General features: G+C 42.1%; 7 non-coding genes across 7 annotated transcripts; all 7 read right to left on the bottom strand.

The window, feature by feature from the left end:
* Positions 1-1,006: 1,006 nt before the first annotated feature.
* On the bottom strand, positions 1,007-1,079 carry trnar-acg (transfer RNA arginine (anticodon ACG)). Its single transcript has one exon. It is a non-coding gene; the product is annotated as a tRNA-Arg (tRNA).
* A 1,325-nt stretch (positions 1,080-2,404) lies between these two features.
* Positions 2,405-2,477, bottom strand: trnar-acg (transfer RNA arginine (anticodon ACG)). Its single transcript has one exon. It is a non-coding gene; the product is annotated as a tRNA-Arg (tRNA).
* Positions 2,478-3,813: 1,336 nt separating this feature from the next.
* trnar-acg (transfer RNA arginine (anticodon ACG)) lies at positions 3,814-3,886 on the bottom strand. Its single transcript has one exon. It is a non-coding gene; the product is annotated as a tRNA-Arg (tRNA).
* Positions 3,887-5,222: 1,336 nt separating this feature from the next.
* On the bottom strand, positions 5,223-5,295 carry trnar-acg (transfer RNA arginine (anticodon ACG)). Its single transcript has one exon. It is a non-coding gene; the product is annotated as a tRNA-Arg (tRNA).
* Positions 5,296-6,631: 1,336 nt separating this feature from the next.
* trnar-acg (transfer RNA arginine (anticodon ACG)) lies at positions 6,632-6,704 on the bottom strand. The gene has a single exon. It is a non-coding gene; the product is annotated as a tRNA-Arg (tRNA).
* A 1,336-nt stretch (positions 6,705-8,040) lies between these two features.
* trnar-acg (transfer RNA arginine (anticodon ACG)) lies at positions 8,041-8,113 on the bottom strand. The gene has a single exon. It is a non-coding gene; the product is annotated as a tRNA-Arg (tRNA).
* Positions 8,114-9,449: 1,336 nt separating this feature from the next.
* Positions 9,450-9,522, bottom strand: trnar-acg (transfer RNA arginine (anticodon ACG)). Its single transcript has one exon. It is a non-coding gene; the product is annotated as a tRNA-Arg (tRNA).
* Positions 9,523-10,347: the final 825 nt, after the last annotated feature.

Below are 10,347 nucleotides of genomic sequence, written 5' to 3'. Positions count from 1 at the left end.
TAAAACTATATTAGTTGGATTTAATCAGTTTGCATATTTGAAAATATTTGAAATTATTTATGCTTGCTGTGTGGTCCCTTAAGCAAGGTCCTTTACACTACCCAACTATCTCAATATTAGTGAGAGTTAAGAACAAAAGAGTCATGCCGGCTTGCACGTCTATGGGGTCAACAAGGTCTGAGTCGGATCCTGGGTGACCAGAGAAAGTACACAGGATCATGAAGCTCAGAGGCATCTGGCCGAGGACCCGCGGTTGAAAGAAAAATACAACCCAGAGGGAGTGGTAAACATCATTAGATTCACTTTAATTAGTTTTCCATGATATTTGAGTTCTTATACCTTGGAAACCAGTTGTGCACATATGGGGCTATTAGGCAACAAAGGGATTGGATGAAATATGCATGACAACTATTCATGTAACTTCAAGGCAAAGGTTTCTTAGATATTCCTATAAATCAGCCTTTCTAGCCTCAGTAACAACTTGCTTCGCTCATCGTAGAGGACTCCTATTCACAAGAGGCAATTTGTCAACTGCAAGGGACTAAACACGTTACTAAAGGATGAGCAAGTACTATCAGGACACGATTGCTGCTACTACTCTGCTTGGATTAAAATTTCATGGGTTGTCAATCAATCCATCTTTCCCCATTTCTGTTAGGGGAATGCCAAAGTCTCTTTCAGCAGGGATGTAGTGTTTTCCTTCATGAAACCATAAACTATCATTACCATACCAGGAGTGGAACGCATGCCGCCAGGGTGAAAACTAGGAATCCTGACCGCTAGACCATATAGGAAAGGTGATGTATATGAGAGGCCCAATGCCAAGACATGACCACCTATACAAGATTCTGACCAATGGCATGATGCTCAATTCAGAGGCTGCAAGTTGCTTCAAATTTGAAAGCGATTGGGCGGCCTGAATGGTGCTTTCACTCAAGTTGACGTTTTAGAAATCCTGTGATAAAGACACTAAGTCTTCAACATGGTAGAATCATTAAAAGATAAACGAGCCAGCCAGGAGTCGAACCTAGAATCTCCTGATCCGTAGTCAGACGCGTTATCCATTGCGCCACTGGCCCTGCCAAGCATGCTGTCTGTATACAATTACTTTTCGTTGTTCTGTCAATAAGAACTGAGAGTGGCAGAGAAGGCTGTCCACCCGGAAGTGGCTGGCTCAAAATGCTGCCGTGACCCGGAGTCGAACCGGGGTTGCTGCGGCCACAACGCAGAGTACTAACCTCTATACGATCACGGCGATGCTCTCTTTGCAGATTGCCTCGTGCTGTTGCGTTGTCGCCACTAAAATGTTACATTTGTAATGTTGGAAACACAAGCATGCCTTTCTCAGTAATTTGCAACCACAACTTTTGATGGCCACCTTTTTGTATCTACTCTAAATCACCCAGTGCCCTTAATCTGCATAAGATAGTATGCTTGCATCAAAATCCAAGAAACTATTGTATTCTAAGGTGCTGAGGCTTGAAATCCAAGATGGCTGTCAATTCCAAGCATGCTACCAATGTCTCTCGTATATCTTTTCAAAGTTACTACTCAAAAAGGCTTAAAAGGATTAGAAAAAATATTTGTGTCAAACACATTATGGTGAACATCATCAGGTTCATTTCAACTAGTTTTCCATGATATTTGAGTTTTTATGCTTTAGAAACCAATTGTGCACTTAAGGGGCTATCAGTCAACAAATGCATTGGATGAAACATGCATGTTTGCAGAAAAAACAAAACAATCCATGTAGCTTGAAGGCAAAAGCTTCTCAGCTATCCCTGTAACTCATCTTTTCTAGCCTCAGTAACAGCTTCTTTCGCTCTTCAAAGAGGGCCCTTATTAACAAGATAGTAAACAATCGAGGCAGTTTCTCAACTGCTAGGGACTAAAGACGGGGATAAAGGATGAGAAAGTAATTTAAGGACAGGACATGTTTGCTGCTGCTAAATTGCTTGGATTAAGAGATTATGGGTTGACAATCAATCCATCTTTCATCATTTCTGATAGGGGAATGCCAAAGTCTCTTTCAGCAGGGTGTAGCATTTCACTTAAGCTTTATATGTTGCAACCAAATGCTTTTTGCCCCCTATTTTCCCTCATGAAACCATAAACTATCATTACCATACCAGGAGTGGAACGCATGCCGCCAGGGTGAAAACTAGGAATCCTGACCGCTAGACCATATAGGAAAGGTGATGTATATGAGAGGCCCAATGCCAAGACATGACCACCTATACAAGATTCTGACCAATGGCATGATGCTCAATTCAGAGGCTGCAAGTTGCTTCAAATTTGAAAGCGATTGGGCGGCCTGAATGGTGCTTTCACTCAAGTTGACGTTTTAGAAATCCTGTGATAAAGACACTAAGTCTTCAACATGGTAGAATCATTAAAAGATAAACGAGCCAGCCAGGAGTCGAACCTAGAATCTCCTGATCCGTAGTCAGACGCGTTATCCATTGCGCCACTGGCCCTGCCCAGCACGCTGTCTGTATGATGTCTGTATACAATTACTTTTCGTTGTTCTGTCAATAAGAACTGAGAGTGGCAGAGAAGGCTGTCCACCCGGAAGTGGCTGGCTCAAAATGCTGCCGTGACCCGGAGTCGAACCAGGGTTGCTGCGGCCACAACGCAGAGTACTAACCTCTATATGATCACGGCGATGCTCTCTTTGCAGATTGCCTCGTGCTGTTGCGTTGTCGCCACTAAAATGTTACATTTGTAATGTTGGAAACACAAGCATGCCTTTCTCAGTAATTTGCAACCACAACTTTTGATGGCCACCTTTTTGTATCTACTCTAAATCACCCAGTGCCCTTAATCTGCATAAGATAGTATGCTTGCATCAAAATCCAAGAAACTATTGTATTCTAAGGTGCTGAGGCTTGAAATCCAAGATGGCTGTCAATTCCAAGCATGCTACCAATGTCTCTCGTATATCTTTTCAAAGTTACTACTCAAAAAGGCTTAAAAGGATTAGAAAAAATATTTGTGTCAAACACATTATGGTGAACATCATCAGGTTCATTTCAACTAGTTTTCCATGATATTTGAGTTTTTATGCTTTAGAAACCAATTGTGCACTTAAGGGGCTATCAGTCAACAAATGCATTGGATGAAACATGCATGTTTGCAGAAAAAACAAAACAATCCATGTAGCTTGAAGGCAAAAGCTTCTCAGCTATCCCTGTAACTCATCTTTTCTAGCCTCAGTAACAGCTTCTTTCGCTCTTCAAAGAGGGCCCTTATTAACAAGATAGTAAACAATCGAGGCAGTTTCTCAACTGCTAGGGACTAAAGACGGGGATAAAGGATGAGAAAGTAATTTAAGGACAGGACATGTTTGCTGCTGCTAAATTGCTTGGATTAAGAGATTATGGGTTGACAATCAATCCATCTTTCATCATTTCTGATAGGGGAATGCCAAAGTCTCTTTCAGCAGGGTGTAGCATTTCACTTAAGCTTTATATGTTGCAACCAAATGCTTTTTGCCCCCTATTTTCCCTCATGAAACCATAAACTATCATTACCATACCAGGAGTGGAACGCATGCCGCCAGGGTGAAAACTAGGAATCCTGACCGCTAGACCATATAGGAAAGGTGATGTATATGAGAGGCCCAATGCCAAGACATGACCACCTATACAAGATTCTGACCAATGGCATGATGCTCAATTCAGAGGCTGCAAGTTGCTTCAAATTTGAAAGCGATTGGGCGGCCTGAATGGTGCTTTCACTCAAGTTGACGTTTTAGAAATCCTGTGATAAAGACACTAAGTCTTCAACATGGTAGAATCATTAAAAGATAAACGAGCCAGCCAGGAGTCGAACCTAGAATCTCCTGATCCGTAGTCAGACGCGTTATCCATTGCGCCACTGGCCCTGCCCAGCACGCTGTCTGTATGATGTCTGTATACAATTACTTTTCGTTGTTCTGTCAATAAGAACTGAGAGTGGCAGAGAAGGCTGTCCACCCGGAAGTGGCTGGCTCAAAATGCTGCCGTGACCCGGAGTCGAACCGGGGTTGCTGCGGCCACAACGCAGAGTACTAACCTCTATACGATCACGGCGATGCTCTCTTTGCAGATTGCCTCGTGCTGTTGCGTTGTCGCCACTAAAATGTTACATTTGTAATGTTGGAAACACAAGCATGCCTTTCTCAGTAATTTGCAACCACAACTTTTGATGGCCACCTTTTTGTATCTACTCTAAATCACCCAGTGCCCTTAATCTGCATAAGATAGTATGCTTGCATCAAAATCCAAGAAACTATTGTATTCTAAGGTGCTGAGGCTTGAAATCCAAGATGGCTGTCAATTCCAAGCATGCTACCAATGTCTCTCGTATATCTTTTCAAAGTTACTACTCAAAAAGGCTTAAAAGGATTAGAAAAAATATTTGTGTCAAACACATTATGGTGAACATCATCAGGTTCATTTCAACTAGTTTTCCATGATATTTGAGTTTTTATGCTTTAGAAACCAATTGTGCACTTAAGGGGCTATCAGTCAACAAATGCATTGGATGAAACATGCATGTTTGCAGAAAAAACAAAACAATCCATGTAGCTTGAAGGCAAAAGCTTCTCAGCTATCCCTGTAACTCATCTTTTCTAGCCTCAGTAACAGCTTCTTTCGCTCTTCAAAGAGGGCCCTTATTAACAAGATAGTAAACAATCGAGGCAGTTTCTCAACTGCTAGGGACTAAAGACGGGGATAAAGGATGAGAAAGTAATTTAAGGACAGGACATGTTTGCTGCTGCTAAATTGCTTGGATTAAGAGATTATGGGTTGACAATCAATCCATCTTTCATCATTTCTGATAGGGGAATGCCAAAGTCTCTTTCAGCAGGGTGTAGCATTTCACTTAAGCTTTATATGTTGCAACCAAATGCTTTTTGCCCCCTATTTTCCCTCATGAAACCATAAACTATCATTACCATACCAGGAGTGGAACGCATGCCGCCAGGGTGAAAACTAGGAATCCTGACCGCTAGACCATATAGGAAAGGTGATGTATATGAGAGGCCCAATGCCAAGACATGACCACCTATACAAGATTCTGACCAATGGCATGATGCTCAATTCAGAGGCTGCAAGTTGCTTCAAATTTGAAAGCGATTGGGCGGCCTGAATGGTGCTTTCACTCAAGTTGACGTTTTAGAAATCCTGTGATAAAGACACTAAGTCTTCAACATGGTAGAATCATTAAAAGATAAACGAGCCAGCCAGGAGTCGAACCTAGAATCTCCTGATCCGTAGTCAGACGCGTTATCCATTGCGCCACTGGCCCTGCCGAGCACGCTGTCTGTATGATGTCTGTATACAATTACTTTTCGTTGTTCTGTCAATAAGAACTGAGAGTGGCAGAGAAGGCTGTCCACCCGGAAGTGGCTGGCTCAAAATGCTGCCGTGACCCGGAGTCGAACCGGGGTTGCTGCGGCCACAAAGCAGAGTACTAACCTCTATACGATCACGGCGATGCTCTCTTTGCAGATTGCCTCGTGCTGTTGCGTTGTCGCCACTAAAATGTTACATTTGTAATGTTGGAAACACAAGCATGCCTTTCTCAGTAATTTGCAACCACAACTTTTGATGGCCACCTTTTTGTATCTACTCTAAATCACCCAGTGCCCTTAATCTGCATAAGATAGTATGCTTGCATCAAAATCCAAGAAACTATTGTATTCTAAGGTGCTGAGGCTTGAAATCCAAGATGGCTGTCAATTCCAAGCATGCTACCAATGTCTCTCGTATATCTTTTCAAAGTTACTACTCAAAAAGGCTTAAAAGGATTAGAAAAAATATTTGTGTCAAACACATTATGGTGAACATCATCAGGTTCATTTCAACTAGTTTTCCATGATATTTGAGTTTTTATGCTTTAGAAACCAATTGTGCACTTAAGGGGCTATCAGTCAACAAATGCATTGGATGAAACATGCATGTTTGCAGAAAAAACAAAACAATCCATGTAGCTTGAAGGCAAAAGCTTCTCAGCTATCCCTGTAACTCATCTTTTCTAGCCTCAGTAACAGCTTCTTTCGCTCTTCAAAGAGGGCCCTTATTAACAAGATAGTAAACAATCGAGGCAGTTTCTCAACTGCTAGGGACTAAAGACGGGGATAAAGGATGAGAAAGTAATTTAAGGACAGGACATGTTTGCTGCTGTTAAATTGCTTGGATTAAGAGATTATGGGTTGACAATCAATCCATCTTTCATCATTTCTGATAGGGGAATGCCAAAGTCTCTTTCAGCAGGGTGTAGCATTTCACTTAAGCTTTATATGTTGCAACCAAATGCTTTTTGCCCCCTATTTTCCCTCATGAAACCATAAACTATCATTACCATACCAGGAGTGGAACGCATGCCGCCAGGGTGAAAACTAGGAATCCTGACCGCTAGACCATATAGGAAAGGTGATGTATATGAGAGGCCCAATGCCAAGACATGACCACCTATACAAGATTCTGACCAATGGCATGATGCTCAATTCAGAGGCTGCAAGTTGCTTCAAATTTGAAAGCGATTGGGCGGCCTGAATGGTGCTTTCACTCAAGTTGACGTTTTAGAAATCCTGTGATAAAGACACTAAGTCTTCAACATGGTAGAATCATTAAAAGATAAACGAGCCAGCCAGGAGTCGAACCTAGAATCTCCTGATCCGTAGTCAGACGCGTTATCCATTGCGCCACTGACCCTGCCGAGCACGCTGTCTGTATGATGTCTGTATACAATTACTTTTCGTTGTTCTGTCAATAAGAACTGAGAGTGGCAGAGAAGGCTGTCCACCCGGAAGTGGCTGGCTCAAAATGCTGCCGTGACCCGGAGTCGAACCGGGGTTGCTGCGGCCACAACGCAGAGTACTAACCTCTATACGATCACGGCAATGCTCTCTTTGCAGATTGCCACGGGCTGTTGCGTTGTCGCCACTAAAATGTTACATTTGTAATGTTGGAAACACAAGCATGCCTTTCTCAGTAATTTGCAACCACAACTTTTGATGGCCACCTTTTTGTATCTACTCTAAATCACCCAGTGCCCTTAATCTGCATAAGATAGTATGCTTGCATCAAAATCCAAGAAACTATTGTATTCTAAGGTGCTGAGGCTTGAAATCCAAGATGGCTGTCAATTCCAAGCATGCTACCAATGTCTCTCGTATATCTTTTCAAAGTTACTACTCAAAAAGGCTTAAAAGGATTAGAAAAAATATTTGTGTCAAACACATTATGGTGAACATCATCAGGTTCATTTCAACTAGTTTTCCATGATATTTGAGTTTTTATGCTTTAGAAACCAATTGTGCACTTAAGGGGCTATCAGTCAACAAATGCATTGGATGAAACATGCATGTTTGCAGAAAAAACAAAACAATCCATGTAGCTTGAAGGCAAAGGCTTCTCAGCTATCCCTGTAACTCATCTTTTCTAGCCTCAGTAACAGCTTCTTTCGCTCTTCAAAGAGGGCCCTTATTAACAAGATAGTAAACAATCGAGGCAGTTTCTCAACTGCTAGGGACTAAAGACGGGGATAAAGGATGAGAAAGTAATTTAAGGACAGGACATGTTTGCTGCTGCTAAATTGCTTGGATTAAGAGATTATGGGTTGACAATCAATCCATCTTTCATCATTTCTGATAGGGGAATGCCAAAGTCTCTTTCAGCAGGGTGTAGCATTTCACTTAAGCTTTATATGTTGCAACCAAATGCTTTTTGCCCCCTATTTTCCCTCATGAAACCATAAACTATCATTACCATACCAGGAGTGGAACGCATGCCGCCAGGGTGAAAACTAGGAATCCTGACCGCTAGACCATATAGGAAAGGTGATGTATATGAGAGGCCCAATGCCAAGACATGACCACCTATACAAGATTCTGACCAATGGCATGATGCTCAATTCAGAGGCTGCAAGTTGCTTCAAATTTGAAAGCGATTGGGCGGCCTGAATGGTGCTTTCACTCAAGTTGACGTTTTAGAAATCCTGTGATAAAGACACTAAGTCTTCAACATGGTAGAATCATTAAAAGATAAACGAGCCAGCCAGGAGTCGAACCTAGAATCTCCTGATCCGTAGTCAGACGCGTTATCCATTGCGCCACTGGCCCTGCCCAGCACGCTGTCTGTATGATGTCTGTATACAATTACTTTTCGTTGTTCTGTCAATAAGAACTGAGAGTGGCAGAGAAGGCTGTCCACCCGGAAGTGGCTGGCTCAAAATGCTGCCGTGACCCGGAGTCGAACCGGGGTTGCTGCGGCCACAACGCAGAGTACTAACCTCTATACGATCACGGCGATGCTCTCTTTGCAGATTGCCTCGTGCTGTTGCGTTGTCGCCACTAAAATGTTACATTTGTAATGTTGGAAACACAAGCATGCCTTTCTCAGTAATTTGCAACCACAACTTTTGATGGCCACCTTTTTGTATCTACTCTAAATCACCCAGTGCCCTTAATCTGCATAAGATAGTATGCTTGCATCAAAATCCAAGAAACTATTGTATTCTAAGGTGCTGAGGCTTGAAATCCAAGATGGCTGTCAATTCCAAGCATGCTACCAATGTCTCTCGTATATCTTTTCAAAGTTACTACTCAAAAAGGCTTAAAAGGATTAGAAAAAATATTTGTGTCAAACACATTATGGTGAACATCATCAGGTTCATTTCAACTAGTTTTCCATGATATTTGAGTTTTTATGCTTTAGAAACCAATTGTGCACTTAAGGGGCTATCAGTCAACAAATGCATTGGATGAAACATGCATGTTTGCAGAAAAAACAAAACAATCCATGTAGCTTGAAGGCAAAAGCTTCTCAGCTATCCCTGTAACTCATCTTTTCTAGCCTCAGTAACAGCTTCTTTCGCTCTTCAAAGAGGGCCCTTATTAACAAGATAGTAAACAATCGAGGCAGTTTCTCAACTGCTAGGGACTAAAGACGGGGATAAAGGATGAGAAAGTAATTTAAGGACAGGACATGTTTGCTGCTGCTAAATTGCTTGGATTAAGAGATTATGGGTTGACAATCAATCCATCTTTCATCATTTCTGATAGGGGAATGCCAAAGTCTCTTTCAGCAGGGTGTAGCATTTCACTTAAGCTTTATATGTTGCAACCAAATGCTTTTTGCCCCCTATTTTCCCTCATGAAACCATAAACTATCATTACCATACCAGGAGTGGAACGCATGCCGCCAGGGTGAAAACTAGGAATCCTGACCGCTAGACCATATAGGAAAGGTGATGTATATGAGAGGCCCAATGCCAAGACATGACCACCTATACAAGATTCTGACCAATGGCATGATGCTCAATTCAGAGGCTGCAAGTTGCTTCAAATTTGAAAGCGATTGGGCGGCCTGAATGGTGCTTTCACTCAAGTTGACGTTTTAGAAATCCTGTGATAAAGACACTAAGTCTTCAACATGGTAGAATCATTAAAAGATAAACGAGCCAGCCAGGAGTCGAACCTAGAATCTCCTGATCCGTAGTCAGACGCGTTATCCATTGCGCCACTGGCCCTGCCCAGCACGCTGTCTGTATGATGTCTGTATACAATTACTTTTCGTTGTTCTGTCAATAAGAACTGAGAGTGGCAGAGAAGGCTGTCCACCCGGAAGTGGCTGGCTCAAAATGCTGCCGTGACCCGGAGTCGAACCGGGGTTGCTGCGGCCACAACGCAGAGTACTAACCTCTATACGATCACGGCGATGCTCTCTTTGCAGATTGCCTCGTGCTGTTGCGTTGTCGCCACTAAAATGTTACATTTGTAATGTTGGAAACACAAGCATGCCTTTCTCAGTAATTTGCAACCACAACTTTTGATGGCCACCTTTTTGTATCTACTCTAAATCACCCAGTGCCCTTAATCTGCATAAGATAGTATGCTTGCATCAAAATCCAAGAAACTATTGTATTCTAAGGTGCTGAGGCTTGAAATCCAAGATGGCTGTCAATTCCAAGCATGCTACCAATGTCTCTCGTATATCTTTTCAAAGTTACTACTCAAAAAGGCTTAAAAGGATTAGAAAAAATATTTGTGTCAAACACATTATGGTGAACATCATCAGGTTCATTTCAACTAGTTTTCCATGATATTTGAGTTTTTATGCTTTAGAAACCAATTGTGCACTTAAGGGGCTATCAGTCAACAAATGCATTGGATGAAACATGCATGTTTGCAGAAAAAACAAAACAATCCATGTAGCTTGAAGGCAAAAGCTTCTCAGCTATCCCTGTAACTCATCTTTTCTAGCCTCAGTAACAGCTTCTTTCGCTCTTCAAAGAGGGCCCTTATTAACAAGATAGTAAACAATCGAGGCAGTTTCTCAACTGCTAGGGACTAAA

The sequence above is a fragment of the Electrophorus electricus genome, chromosome 26 (assembly GCF_041902795.1).
Source record: "Electrophorus electricus isolate QZ-2024a chromosome 26, ASM4190279v1, whole genome shotgun sequence".
NCBI lineage: Eukaryota > Metazoa > Chordata > Actinopteri > Gymnotiformes > Gymnotidae > Electrophorus > Electrophorus electricus.
Note: the sequence above shows the minus strand (reverse complement) of the source record. Positions and strands in the feature narration are given on the sequence as shown.